Below are 16,362 nucleotides of genomic sequence, written 5' to 3'. Positions count from 1 at the left end.
AACTCATGGACCCTCCTCTTTCTGGAATTGTACTTTTTTAGTAATCTGCACCATTTTAAATAACCATTCAGATGTTTTATTAAAGATATTTGACTTTATATTCTACACATTTTCAAAATTAAACTTTTGTATACACCTTTTTTGCATTCCATTCAGCCATTGTTGCATCACATTTACCTTAAGTTAAAAAGTAATAATCAGTTTTTAGTAATCTGTTTGCCAAATTGTGGAATTTCTATGAAATCTTAAGGTTTTATTTCTTTAACATTAGGAAATTGATTCAGACAGGAAAAGTAATCTAACATAAGATTATAATGATCACTAAATTAAAATATTATGATAATGTGTTTTCTAAGTCATATTAATGAAGCTGACAACTAAAACAATACAACCCTTGTTGCAGTTGCTTATTACCCTTTGTAATTCATGAATTGTTTTTGTCCTTGTAACTTTTAAAGAGTAAGAGTTACTTTTTCACTCTCTCAGAAGCAGACTCAACTGTCTCCAAAAAGTTCAGATGTGGCAATTAGCTCCAGAGGAAGAAACACAGACCAAAACACCAGAACTGCTTTTGAAAGTTCATTTTTATTATTTTGCATTTTCTTCTTTGCATAATTTTTACCTTCAATAAGAAAGCAATATTAATGATAACACACACACACACACACACACACACACACACACACACACACACACACACACACACACACACACACACACACACACACAATAAGATAAGAGACACATAAAAGCAACAGCTGGGAGCCACGTCGTGCAATAGTGGGAATTCAATCTTTGAGGATTTCATACGAATTTCCTCTTTGTCTTCTATCTCATATTTGGACAGTGACACCATTTTTTATTATTTTGGCTCTGTTCTCCTGCGCATTGGATTGGAAATCAATCATGAAGTAATGTGCATCCATATAAAACTACAGGTTTTATTATCATTATTATTATTATTATTATTATTATTATTATTATTATTATTATTATTATTATTATTATTATTATTATTATTATTACCTTATTATTCCATTTCCCCTCAAACTGTAAGGGACCACAAAAATGTCACATGAACTTAAATGAATTTAATGATGCAATTAATATTGTAGTCGCACATCCTTTGCAGTCAGTTGCTATCTAAATCACTAACGCACCAATCTCCCAATATGGACATAAACACTCTCAAATAAAATCTGAAAGGAAGCTCATACTCAGCGTTTCATTTTATATCCAATGAACTGCAATACAGAGACAAAGCAACAAAAAATATGTCACTGTCCAAATATTTGAACCTGCCCTGTATGTGTGTGTGTGTGTGTGTGTGTGTGTGTGTGTGTGTGTGTGTGTGTGTGTGTGTGTGTGTGTGTGTGTGTGTGTGAGTGAGGGATTAGCCTCAGTGTGTGTCCACCAGTGATTAGCCTGGTCAGTGGGCCTGTTGTGCATTCACTCAGGACATTAGCATATTAATGCAGCCTCGCTCTTGATCTCCCTCCCACCTTCTCTCTCCCGCTCTCTCTTACCCTATAGCTCTTTCTCTTTCACTATACACATTTCCCAGAATGAGTTGTCGCATCCTGCAGCTTCAATCTATAAATATCACCAATTTACGCCACTCGTGCTGTGAAGCAGCGGACTATTTCGCCACACAAATTTCAAGGTGCCTGGACTTCTTTTCCCTCCAAAAAAAGAAATGTCCTCTTGTCCTCCTCTCTCCGTCCTCTCTCTCTCCTTGTCAGATCTTTGCTTTCTTTTTCATCCTGCTCACAGTCTCTCCACCCCCCCCCCCCCCCACCGTCTCTCCTTTTCACCACCTCATTCAAAGTCTTTACTTTCTCTCATTTTCCCTTTTCTCCTTCAAAGTCTGGCCCTCTGAACTTTGTCAAACACAGTTCAGAAACACATAGAGGCAAATTCATAGGGGCAAACACAGAGAGGGTAAGTACACACACATACACACACACACCTCCCTCCCCTCATTCACTCTCCTTTTCTGTCACTCTCACCCCTTCCACTGCAAATTTAGCAAGACCCCAGACGCTGGTGCTGAAGTGCGAACCGGACACATTCAACTGTACTTAACACGGTGAGAGCAGCCCTTTCTGCTCCACCAACAGACTCTAACCCCCTCTCCAAAATGGGACACTCCTGATCTGCAACCAGGCCTGATTGAACATTTGGCTTTGCACCTGAGCAGGAAAAATATATTTAAAAGTAAAAAAATCAATGCCATTGGTATTTGTGTTATTTGTTTGCTATTTCTCTCTTCCTGAAAGCATTAAGTCAATGTCAACCCTCAGCCTATTAAAACCTGTTGAAACTCACATTTTCACATTCGTGTGAAAGAGAAAGTTTACAATATAATTTTGAATTTTGGAAGAAAATAAATGTGTTTGTCATAAAATATGTGTAATGTTGTGTGAATTGCCAAATAAATAAATTGAATCCCTCTTCCCATTTAGCTGCTGTCATGGGGTCTCTGTTCTGTACCTTTCCAGCTAATGATGGTACTAATTATTTACCAGCCTGTCTTGTAAATCAGGAATGCTCTAAAAAACACTTCCTAAGATTTTCACTACACACCTGAGTTGACCTGAAGAGCATAAATGACTACTAATGTTTACATCTTGTAGTTCTGTTACAACTAAAAGTTGAAACAATTCTGGTCTTGTCTTGAAATAAAAAGTTCAGCTGACCTCCAAAAATGTAAAGAGAGGCTGTTACAGGCTTTACATTTACATAAACACACACTCTCCCTTATTCAATATCTCCCTCGCTCTCTCCCTCTCTCTGTTTGTCTTTCAGTGTCTCTCACTCATCCACCCACAAAGCAACTGAGTTTTATGCCCGACCATGGTGGTCTGTCTCTCGCTGATTTTCAGAGGTCAGGGGCGTGATGTCCATCCACAACTCCTGGTTTCACAAAGGCAGACGCAAGAATTGCGTTTGGACAATCAGCTCCGGACCTCCGTCATTCTCTTGGTCATCGTGATGTTCACATACTCACGCGCGCTTGGTTGGTCAGGCAGGTGGCCTGGTTCGCTGGCTGGGGATTTAAGGTTGCTGAGGTCAATTCAGCTTCAATTCACTAAAGTCACAGAGTGAATGGTGTGATTCCATCCAAATATCACTTCCTCCATCTGTTGAAGTTCAGCATTTGACCTCTGTCTTGCCTCAGGTCATCTCATATCTATGGACAAGAAGGAAAGGATGGTCAGACTAGAATGGAGAAATGAGCGGGAAGGCAAGGAGAAAGAGAAAAGAGAGAGGGAGAAAGCTCTAACTCATGCTTGTCCTCTGTATGGGTGACACCATGATGAACGAAGGGGTCACCACCCGGGGGCAGGCCCGTCCAAAAGGAGCCGGTGATGTGACCCTTTACAAAAGAAGAAGTGGGTCCCCCAACGGTCACACGGATCAAAGAAGACAAAAGCCTGAGATGATAACTCAGCACAGCAGTAGAGCGCATTATTATCAGACACATGAGCTGCAGCAGTAGTAAATTTAACTGAGTTGAAGGGAGGAGGGTGGGAGAAAAAAAACAAAAAAAAACTGAAAACGAAAAAGTAAGGCTCTGCCTCGCCCTAATCTGATTTGCCGTATGCAACATTTTCTCTTTATCTGATTCACTCCGTGAGGTGTTTTCTCTTTCTGTGGGAGCCCGTCTTTATCCAAATGATGTGGTCTTTGGTGAGGCCTGGCCTATTCATGGGAACCCCATGTGCTGTGTGCCCACCATTGAGGTGCAGAGCAGCATGGCCACAAAGGATGGCAGCGTTTCAGAGAGTCCTTTCCTTTACAGTGAAAGTCTCTGTTCAGAACAAAGTTTACACTTAAATCACAGAGCCAGAACATCCCCCAAACAGTTAAAAAAGTAAACAGGCTTCTTATTCTATCTGAATGAAATACAAGTACATGTTAATATTCTAATAGTCACTAAACTGGAAAACATTAAACTTTGATCTCATGTACATGGAAGTAAATACTTTCTGTCATGAATGCCAATAAGACATGATGGTTAAAAATGTTCCAGGAAGAGACAAAACTTTGCAACAAAGTTTGCTGGGTGTTGAATACCTGTAATAAAAATGTGTATCCTATTTTTCTATTTCAAACAAAATAGAATGCTCCATTTTCCTGATAAAAAGTCCTTAACAGGTGATGATGCTGGTCTTAAAAGAGGCCTAGAGGCCTGTAATCGTCCGGTTTACACTTCTCTTTAGGCACTGCTACCACACAGGCTACTGCACCCCATTTCAAAAAGACTTGTACTGTTGAAAAGTGAAAAAAGGATGTAATACCTACTTTTACATCAGTTAATATCAACTCAAATTAAAAGAAAAAGACAAGTAGCAAAAGTGCAGTAGTGCCCAGTGTTTGGACCATTTGGGGCCTAAAATCTGGATCAAGAATTACTGTAAAAAGCACAAGATAAAGTCCCTCTTAGACACAGAGGATTTGTCCTTACATGTGCGACAGACATCCTCGCCTCTCATCCTTCCCTCAGTTCTGGGTCGAGTTTTAGTTGTATCGCTGTCGACGTCTGACCGCACTTGTCCTACTTCTCCATCTTTCACTCTCCCCGCCTCTGCCTCCACTGATCCTGCGTCCTTCTCCCTCTTCCTCTTCAACCCTTTCTGTCCGGCCCTCCCTCCGCCTTTACATTTCCTTCGCCCTCTCTCTCTCTCTCAATTTCCCCGCCCTCTCTCTCTCTCTCTCTCTCTCTCTCTCTCTCTCTCTCTCTCTCTCTCTCTCTCTCTCTCTCTCTCTCTATGTCTCTCTTTCATTCCCTGTCTCTCGCTCTCTTCCTCTCCTCATTTCATGCAGCGCTGGGGTTACCTAAGAGACAGGGCCTCAATGGAGAAAATCTCCTTTGGTACAATGAACTGGGCGAGAGGCAGAGGGGAGGAGGGAGAAAAGGGGGGGAACAGGGTAGGATGAGGGGGTGTTGGACACAGGAGGGGAGGGAGGGGTGAGGGAGGGAGTGAAACTAGAGGGAAATATATAGTGGGATGCAGATGCATTCAGGGATGGTATACGAAAACCCCAAAATATAATAAGTGTCTTCGCTTGTGTGATTTGGCCTCAATGGTCAGTCTGTTGGCGATTGCCTATGGTGTCCGTCCGTCCGTCCCCCCCCACCTGCTCCCCAGTCAGCTCAGTTGGTTTAACTAAAGAAAAAAACCAATTACAACAAATAAATAATTATTTAACGGAAAAATCAACATATCACCTCACAATCATCTAAAACAAAGTTGAAGGCCATCCTAATAAGTATGAGATGGGAAACCTCCGTTGCGTCAGTGGCCGCCATTTTGTTTGTTTACTTGTTTGTTTGCTCTCTGCACGGAGAGCGAGATGAGACCCAGAAGATCAGAGCTCTCTTTAAAGAGACAAGTGTGTTTCAAGCAGTGTAAACACTCTCTTCCTCTGCACAGACCCCATTCATGTAAGTAATTACACTATCCTCCTTTAATCTATTCACACTGTCTCTCCGAGAGGTGTTCCCCGAAGACGGAGACAAAGCACACACAACCTTGTTTAGAGGTTAGTTACTGATTAGCACCAAAACTGTTGCAGTTCATTTTCCTGCTGCACCTTATTGAGCTCCTCAGCAATGCTATTCAGTTTGTCGTTTGTCTCCGAGTTAGCAAACAGATCCCCCGCTGCTCGGCTCTGTGTCTTTACAACTCTCCCCCCAGCCCCTCTTCTCATCGGAGGATGTGAGAAAACAATAGGTCTAATAAAAGAAGCAGAGAGATAATTACAGCGCCGTGATGAAGTTGGCGCTCCTACGCCCCGAACCATAAATACCAGCAGTGTGAAACGGGATATGTGGGTGACTTTGGGGTGTCTTTATATGCTTTTCTGTGCCAACAACGGCAACTTATTCTTATTACCATGTATGTGCCGTGTACATGCCAGGGTGAATCTGGGATCTTTGTGTTAATGACTCTATCAGGCCCTGATACCCAGAGGCCCCTGCTGAGGGAATCCATCCAAGGGGACTGGGGTGAATGTGGCACAGGAGGTGTCAAAGTTGGGTTGGGGGTGCGGTGTGTGTGTCCAAGTATGTGTGTGAGACAGGGGAAGGGAGGAGGGGGGCATAGGGCAGATTGTGCATGGTGCTCACCCCTCCGGGCGGGGCTGAATGAAGTTATTTCCAGGCCCCTGTCCATCTGTTACCGTGGCAGCAGCAGTGACCAAGGTGTTGCCATGGCGAGGTGGACACAAAAAGGCGTGGCGTGGGAACGGGTCCAGGGGTCAGGAGTGAGGGTCAGGGGGTCAGGGGTCACAACCAGCTGGTCAGCACACAAGAGGAGGCCAGGGTGAGAAAAGAAGGAGGGAAGGTTTGGTTTTCTTTCTCTTTTTCGCCCTTTCTTCTTCTTTGGGTATTCGTGCAGGAGGGAGATGTCCGAAGAGTGGACACCACTGGACATTAACATTGAACTGGGGCGGTGAGATGAAAAAGGGAGGGGGGGTTGTAGAGGGTGAATGGGAGTGAGAGGGCCGTGGGGTTCACAGAGTGGGGCCCCCACAACGTTCAGGCTTTGGGAGGCTCTGCTGCATTAGGCCTTATACCTACTGGTGTCTAATCGCGCATAGCATTTGACAGGCAATTGACTCTGTTCAATGTACACGCAAATGTGCACTATTGAAAGGGTGTGGACGACTGTGTGTGCGTGTGTGTCTGTCTGTGTGGCCGCAGCCTGCACTTCAGTCAGATAAGTGACACCCAGAGAAAACAAAAGGCCATTCCACAACATTTTATTCAGGTCATTTTAAGATCAAAACTGCTCACAGACAATAAGACAAAACTGAAGGCGGGTAATAAATCAATATTTTGCTCAACATGGGAAAGCACATTTTTTCGAAAATCTTCTGGCGACTTATATCTTTTTCTAGAACTTCTCTATCACACTTCTTGTGTCATTTGCTTTTCCAAGCACTAATGCTTTGAACCTTGTCATCTTTCATAAATGCTGTGTATTGATTTGAGACTTGAAGCCATCATCAGCAAAAGTACAAAAAACTAAAAACTTTAAAAGTTTGAGGAACGGATTAAAGTAAAAAAAAGGAATCATATTAAGGAGCTTCCTTCCATTAAACCACTAATAACTACTTTTAAAGTAAAGTTACTGACACTTTTCTTTTGCTTTGCCAGTTGATACCGTTCTTTTTAACTTGTGCCGTTGTATAAGGATTGCGTTTGTGTATGTATTTACACTAAGTCCCAATGACCTTTACCCCACAATCTTATAAGTTCAGCTCTGATGATAGAGCTTCCTGTGATCACTGATCTATAAGGAGGAGCTGAGGTGTAAAGATCCACAACATTCAACATATGACAGTGGTGTCACTATTTAAAGGTCTCATCCTGTAAAAAGTGAAATTGTCATGTCTTTTTATTATAAAGCAGGTCTAAGTGCTAGATAATACTGTGAAAGTATCGAAACGCTCAGTCCACGGAGAAACACACACAGCCTGTATTCAGAAACTGTGCCTGTCAGGACTTCGTAAGGTTGTGATGTCACAATACTAGAAATGTTGTAGTCGATACCAAAAACAACTGAGATTCCACGATTCTTGATATCAATTCAATACCACGTTAAAAAACTAAAAGAAAACAATAAATTCCATGTACTTCAACATACACTCCTTTTTTTGTTAGAAAATTAAACAGGTCATAATTCCCTCTCTAATATCAATTTTATATTACTGTGAAAACTGTATTTATATAAGTTTTTAAGCTAAAACAATACATGTTACAAGACGACATTTGAACACATCATGATTAACTTTACCCAATATTAATTTTTACCGATTAGAGCTTGAACGCATTATGAAGCAACTCTAAGGATCTTCTGTTCACCGGTTGCTAACAGCTATCGTAACACGTTAAAATGAAGCGTTTCAGACAGAGGGTGAATACATGTATATTCAAACAGACAGCATGAGAACAGAGGGTTTTTTTAACATTAAAGCATGTAAACATGTTCTAGTGAAACCCTGGAAATTAGCCTCATATGTGACCTTTAATACATCAAATAAATACTAAATAAATAAATAATGCATATATGAGACACTCACACAACTACAAGAGTGAGGGGTCCTAGTGAGGGGTCCCCACATATTTGATAAAGATCTTGTATTTTTGGTATTTGCATCAAACCATGCAAGCTAGATGGGGTAAGAGTATATCTGCACCTTATAGTGACCATTTGATTCATCAAGGTGGAATACTGTCACCTGTTCTCTTCAATCTAAATATGGATGAACTATCTAAAAAGTTGAAAGCGTGTAAGACTGGATGCATGGAGGGGGATAGTCTTATAAAACATCTACGCTGATGACTTTGTGAGTCACAGTAAATGCTCAGACTCTGCTCTAGTTAAGGTGTTCAGTATGACATCAAATGTAACTCTAAAAAGAGTGTTATCATGATTGCTAAAACCAAGGAGGGTCATAAGCAAAGCTGCCCTTCATTCTTTATGGCACACCAAGTGAGAAAGTAAGATATTTGGGTGACATCATCAGGGATGATCTATGTGACGATGATGTGAAACGCCAGTGTTGCACAAGCCAATATGCTGGCACGTAAATGTCATATGTTTACAAGATGATGTTCAAACAGCCCTATTTAAAGCCTCCTGTACTCCATTATATCCAGCCCACGTGTAGTGCAACTCAAGCTGGACATGTGCAAGTCATATGTTTGTGACAGCATGCAGTGTTGAGGAATGTTATGTACAAATATATGTGTTAATTATTGATTAAAACATTGAATCATAACGGCCTTAACTGATCCCACAAAGTGACACAAGGTATTCCTCTTGTTTGTGAACTGCCATGATTGTGTTGTTGTCCTCGTATTGTATTTATTTGTAATATTTGAAATTGATATGTGTCTGAAATAAAGTTAAATAGATTGAGTCTAGTGCTTGATACATCTTTATGAAGCTATGTAATACTTGAGACTCACTCTTACTGCAAAAACTGTTCTTGCTTGAAAAAAAAACTGTGAAAAAAAGTATTTTAAATTGTTGGATTTACGAAGTGTATTGTGATGTGAACTTTGTACGATACAATACAATACGGTGTTCTAAACTACGTTAAATCCAAGCAATTGTCCCTAAACTTTGACTGTATTTTTTATTTCCTCTTAATATGTTTGTTGTTTATTATATGCACCAAGGCAAATTCCTTGTAGGTGAAAACCTACTTGGCAGTACATCTTGTCAAAAAGTAAAAGAGAATATGCAAAAAGAAAGCATTTAAAATGTTTGGTAACATACTTATTGTACTTATTTGATGTCCTATTCCTGTGAGGCATTCTCCAAATGGAAAGATCTGAGCTGAAGCTGCATCGTAGACGATCAAGCAGCTGAAGTTGTGCTGAACTACAGCAGCCGTAAAGATTGAAATGTCCACCTGCCCCGTAGCAAACACAAGAAGACAGCAAAACCTTGAGCCGCATCAGTGGATAACACATTATGACAACGTGGATAAGAAGTTGCTTACAATGCCATTACACACACGAGAACACACACATGCACAGAGTAAATACACAGGGCCCCCTTGGACTTTAATAGTTGCTGGGATCCATACTCCTCCACAGCCCACAGTAATAGGATTAGGAGCAGCCTCGGGAGGACATGGCGGGCCAAGTCCAACGCTCCGTTTGACACCTTTTGTCCACGAGCCCTGAGACGCAGATCACAGCAATAGGATGAGGGACAAAGGCTTTTGAACATTGTGTTGTAGCTACAAATATACCCTGATGGGAGAACCCTGAGCCCCAAGTTCCACTGCAGATAAAATCAACAGACAGCGATTTTGACGACTCAATCCATTTTTAAGATGAGTGTAAGAGAAAACTCGATTTTCTGCTTGTAAATCCACTAAATGTTGTCCTGAAACTTTATCAGTGGAGGGGAAATCATTCAGTGTTTACTTTAAAAAAAAGATCAGTGCTTTTCACTTAAAATAAATACAAATGATCATTTGGTGAAGAAATGTTATGATACCACAGGCCCCAAGCAACTTTTCACAGTTCAAAGGTTATATTAACTATATTATAAGTGATTAGTTTGAGTATTATATATAGTATTATTATATGCAGTATAGAGTATTTTTGAATGAGAGTATATTTTTTATCCACTAACTGTGCAGTTCTTCTTACTCTGTTAATTCCAAACAAAAACAGAAACATAAAAGGCATCACCTTCAGTACCCCCCAGGATATCCCCTGCAAAGTCGTACCACATAACAGATGACAAAGACTGCACATTTATTAACTATGTCGTAGCAAAAGTGTCAACTATTCCTTCTATAAACTACTTATAGGAGGTAAAAAACAAAATAAGATTACAGCTTTTCTCCAAACTGCATTTGAAAGCTTTCGCTTCATGCTGTATCTCTACTGGTTGGATTTGACAGATTTGTTATTTTATGAACCTTTTTCTCTCAGGAACTGAGTTTGCAGAACTATTACCATTTCCTTTACATAAACACATCAAACAAATGCAAATGTGAATTCAAAGCATATTTGCTTTTGGTTTTGAATGTTAAATTAAAGCTGGATATACAGTATCGCTTGCTTACGTACAACACAGCACATGGAGACTGCAAGAACTGTGATTGTTCAGCGGGGTCTGCTTGTGTTTCTGATGAAGAGAATGTTGAGAAATTAAGGAAGTTGTAGAAAGACTAATTTAACTTATCCGTTTTTTAGCACAAAGGAGCTGATAAAAAGGATGTAGCAACAAACATAGATTGTGCAGGAAGTACTTATTGTAACACTTAAAGTATGGATAGCTGTTTTCTTAACGTAATAAGAAAAAAAGAAAAAAAGAAAAGACAGGTTAATAGTAATAATAATACTAAATAACACAATATTACAAAAACAAACAAACACAAACATTTTTCATATTAATCTTAAATACTGACAGTGATGGACAGGTTTTGATAGAGAGGACTTGTATTCCAAAGTAAAGGTCCTTTGAATTGTATGGCTTATTGTCCAAGATTTGTGTATATAGTATACTTATATATAAGTATAATTAAAGCATGATATGGTCTGATCATGTACAATACATCCTGTATATGTTAAACATATATACAACAGTACAAACGTATATATGTTAAACTCAACTCTAACAATCAAAACCTACGCGGGCGTCTTTAATGAGGTATAAATGCAGCTTAAGTGTTCACATAATATACACTTTGTGACACCTAACATGCCTTTGAAGTTTAATCATAAAATGGGTTGTTACTCCATAGTTCGCAGAAAGTTTTATCCTCAGTTTAACTATTAGTTTACTCTCATGTTTCTTCCTTAGGCAGTTATCGTAGAGATGACCTATGTTTTTATTATTAAATCTGTCTTCAAAACATTTCACATTCATTTAAATTGGCATCATTTTGGGAATCAAGCCCTCCATTGCTCATAGTAAAGAGATAAAAGGGCATGCATGGTCTTTGTAGATAATTGCATTTTAATTTCTCTTAAATTGATATTCAGGAGGTTCTGTTGCACTGAGAGTCGGCAGCAGCTCGTCCTCGGTTCGAGCAATTATTGGCATTCCCAACGATCTCCTCACATCCCGTGCCATGGCGAGGTGACAGAGATTCTCTGTCCTCTCCCCTCCCAGTGCACTCCGGGAGAGAGACCAAAAGCAGTTTTACGACCAAGAGCTGCTGACCCTCACTTCCTGCCAAGAATCAGAGAGATGAGGTTCAAAGTGATCAGCGGCACAAATACCAACACATGCGCCATGAGGAACGCACATAAACCCTGGTGCACGTGTTTTAAGATTTCATTTTGGATGCATTCACACCATCACACTTGATGCTTAAACCTTAGAACATTATTCTAAAACCCTGATCTTGCATAATGCTGACAATGGACGTTTGGAGAAATGTCACTAAAGTACAGCCAACAGGTGGATGTAACAAGTCCATGCCTGTTCTCAGGGCGCTGCCAAAAGGCATTCTGGGAAACATAGAGGTGGACGTGGTTGAGGGAAAGTGAGTTGAACAAATAGTCAATTACTGCACCTTATCACAAAGCACTAACAGACCTACAGTAAAGCAAGTGGGGGGGGGGGCAACATGCAGCAAAGGCCCACAGGTTGGATTTGAACTTGGGCCGCTGCGGTAAGGACTCAGCTTTAGTCCACCTGTGTTTAAGTCCTTACATTGGTTGCCTGTCAGTTTCTGTATTGATTTTTCAATTCTTTGTACTTGTTGTTTAAAGCACTTCCTGGTCTTGCACGGTCCTTTGGCAAAAGTCTGTCAAGTGTTCCAAAGTGCAGCACAAAAACCTTTGGTGAGTCATCTTTTATGCTTTAAGCAATAAAAAAGTCTGAGGATCCGAGAGCTGCTAAACTTAAAATCTACCTTTTCAGCCAGTACTTGATAAAGAATGCTTTATAGACATGTTATACATTATTTTAATAATTTATGTTATGGTATTTAAGTTTTTTTTTTATTAATAAAGTTTTTAATTCACATTATTGTACTACTATTACTGTTATTACAGCTTTTTATTCCATTTGTATTTATTCACTGTGTGCATTTCTCTTAAATAGTGAAATTGTCTTTATTTTATGTGTTTTTTTTACAGTCCAGACTTGTTCTGTCTGATTTTGGACTTTGAACTGCACTAACCTGTATGAAAGGTGCTATACAAATAAAGTTTAATTTATTAGTAAAGCTTAGTACATAAAAAGGGAGGTGCGGCAGCAAACAACGCTGTCATGAACTCATCAGAAGTCTGGTAACATTACACCCATGCTTGCTTTTAATGCACAAAATACTTTAGATAACAGTACACTGTACATTTTCTATCCATTACTTACGCCAAATGTTGGTTTAGCACCATTATACAGTATCATACAGTATCATACATTATCACATCACGCAGTCACTCTCATTTACTCCGGAGAGCTGGAAGGAAGAAAACTCAAAATCAAAATCACAAAAATAAAATGTGATGAATGGATGTTTTTTTTGTTTTTTTTAATTTAAAAACATTTATGTGGCTTAAAATGATACAAAAAACACTTCTGTTGGTTTCTTTAAATGTGAAAACATTTGACGTTTCAAATATGTGCTTCATCAACCTATTAGTATATGATAAGTGTCTTTAAATACATTTTAGACAAATACTACAAGGAATGGCCAGAAATGTCGCTCTTTTTAAATGTTTTACTTCCAAGACAAAATGATTTTTGATCAAATAGTGAATGTCACGTTTAGGATCATGCTCACCAACAATGTAATTTCAGATATATTAGCAGTCCTAACAGCAAGTTCTGGTAGATTTTATGGCATGGACATCACTTCTCTACATGCATTGTGTGTGGGAAGGCTCAACACATGTTGCTTTAAACTTCTTGACATGCTCTCTCTCTCTTCCCAGCACTGAAAGAGAGCCTGATGAATCAATGAGAGCGATAAAAAAGGAGGGAAATCTGAGAGTGGCAGAGATGTCTGAATAAGAGCCAGCGATCAGATGTGATTACAATGGAAAAGCTCCAGAGAAAGGAAAGCCTTCATTTTCAAGGCAAAGTCATATCTTTTCAAGAAAAAGGTTGTAATGAAAAAACAGAGTGTGTGTTTCTGTGTGTGTGAGAAAGTATGAAAAAAAGAGCGGTGCATTTGATTATTGGACAAGGGCCGGATAGGGGCCACGCAGGGCGGCCTGCAGACGGACCCAGAGAAAGGGACATTTACCTTGAACTCCAATCGTCCCGTCTCTGGGGCGGGGTCAGGTATTGTAGCCGGGCCTGACAGGGTCAGGAGGGGACAAGAGGGGGAGACAGGGGGAGGCGGGTGGGGAGCAGGGACAGAGGCTTCCCCTGGGGTCGTGGGGCGCTACCCCTGTGGGGGGCCAGAGAATGTGGGGGCAGTGGGGGGAGGGAGAGTAGGTATTGGCAGTTTTTCATAGGGTGCAGATGCTCAATATGCAGATGTCTAATCGAATTGTGCAACGATGAATTGGTTCCCTCTCCTGATTTGCATCAGGACAATCCTGGCTGTGGCTCAGGGGTCAGCGGAGTTCCCCCGGACAAAATGAGCAGCCGGCTGCAGACGCCCCTGAGAACGTGTGAACTTGAAGTAGACTTTACTCAATGACAAGGATATTGATTGAATCAAATTTCTGTCTGTCTGTCTGGGAGAGCATGCGACATCTGTCTTTCCAGTGAAGATGTCGTTTCTCAAAGTATGAAATGGAAAAAGCGTTTATTGTTTTTTTGGTGTTTGGCCAGCACTTTACTTTAGAGCTAATACAAGTGAGTGAACAGGTTCAGTGTTTTGGTCCAAAAACCTAAACAGGACGCTCAAATGCTGCCTCGACCAACCGAAAATAATTCTTGGAATAAAAACGCAGGTCTCAATTTTTTCTTCTCAGTTTAACTTTCAAGCATTAATATATTAAATAATGCCCCACAATCAGCATGAATTCTTAACTTTTCTTCTACTTCGGTTAGTTCCTGGAGCAGTCCCCTCGGGAACAGAGGCTCCAGAGGCAGAGGACTCTCAAGCAGACAGAGGTTAGAAACACACAGACCAGAGAGCAGCCCGCTCAAATTAAGAGGCTGGAAACCTCGGCCACTTTTCAAGAGCCCCCAAAGATACAGCTGCTCTGTCATCAAATGAATGAACTTAAAGCCAAAAAGAAAACAAGCAGAGTGAAACAGGAAAAGAGGCAGAGGAGTTTCACTTGAACTGTTGAAACACCAGTGGAAATTAGAAAGGGCTGAAATACTTTTCTGATATTATTTAGAATTGGAATAACACATATACATCCACCAGCATTGACACGACACTGTCACAGTGTGAGTGCAAGGCAGCAAGCACCCAAATGGAGTCCACTGGACAGACAGGAAGACTTTAGGGATTAATAGCAAAGGTGATTGTGGCTTAGTGGCAAGTCCAAACAGAGGTAGTACACAGTGCCTTGTGCCTTAGCGCCTTGAGATTGCTTTTAGCTTTGAAAGGCGCTTTATAAACACAATGTATTATTATAATTATTATAATCATAATTATAATTATAATTATTATTATTATTATTATTATTATTATTATTATTATTATTATTATTATTATTATAGTGCAGAGGCAGGGTAACAGAGGCTCGATAGCCAGAAGTGAGCAATGGCGCAACGGAGTAAGTGGAAAAGACCTGGTTAAATATCTGCAGGGCTGATGAGGAAAGTGGGAACAGGTGAGCAGGTAGGCGTGGCAGGTCAGGTGACCGGGACTGGAGGGAAAGTCAGAGGGCATCTGGTGGACAGGTAGAGAATGGTTTGAGGAAGTGGGAATGTGGCTGGGTGGAGGGACAGATAGGCAGAATGTGACAAACACCATTTGGAGCATGATTTCTGAAAAATCCCACTTGAGTAATGTTTGCAAAGAATGAAGTGTAACCTCAGAGGACTGTGATTCTAGCCCGTAATTCAATTCTCTATGGTATCGTCACACATTCTGCACAGTAATCAACAACAACCTACATCATGCATACCGATTATATACAAGCAGTGATGGAGAATGTATTCCCATCTTTCAATTAAGTAAAAGTTCTAATACCACACTGTGAAAATACTCCGTTAGCAGTAAAGGTCCTGCATTGAAAATGTTACTTAATTAAAAGTACGTCAGTATAATAAGGAAAATGTATTTAAAGTATTAAAAATAATATAATTCAATGCAGAAAAATGTCCCCTGTGGTGTTTGTACTAATATATATTATATCATTAGATTATTAATATTCCTGCTTTCAGGAATATTAATAATCTAATGAGCAGGGGCATGGAAAGGAGTCTGACTTCATCTTGTTTGTGCAATCATTGTTGAAGTCCTACCTAAGTTAATCATCCTCTTTGAAACATGAGGGGGAGCAGTGCTAGTGTCACCCCATGGTGCACATTCAATGGTCTGACATTCCTCAGCCATCACCTGACCATACAGAGTAATCATCACACCAACCGACTTCCCACCTGTACCATTACTTATCTATGTCCCTTCAAATGCAGAACTGTCCAGGTTTAGGAAGTGAAAAATAATAATCAATCCTTTTCATTTTTTCAGGTTTTGGTTTTGGCCTTGGATGCAAGGTATTTATGAATGGCTGCTCTTCCATAAATTAGCAATGGAATAATTCAGCTTTCCCTCTCCTTGTGCCATTTCTGATGTCAGTGCTCTTTTTTCTGTTTCAGTTTAAAATGTGAAAATCTTAATGTGTTCAACTGACTGGGGTCCATCCTGCAGGGGGGGGGGGGACAATTTTTCCTATCAAGGGTCATTTTATTTTATACAACATCCTTCGAGGGCCATACTAATTATTGA

The sequence above is a fragment of the Cottoperca gobio genome, chromosome 11 (genome assembly GCF_900634415.1).
Source record: "Cottoperca gobio chromosome 11, fCotGob3.1, whole genome shotgun sequence".
Lineage (NCBI taxonomy): Eukaryota > Metazoa > Chordata > Actinopteri > Perciformes > Bovichtidae > Cottoperca > Cottoperca gobio.
Note: the sequence above shows the minus strand (reverse complement) of the source record.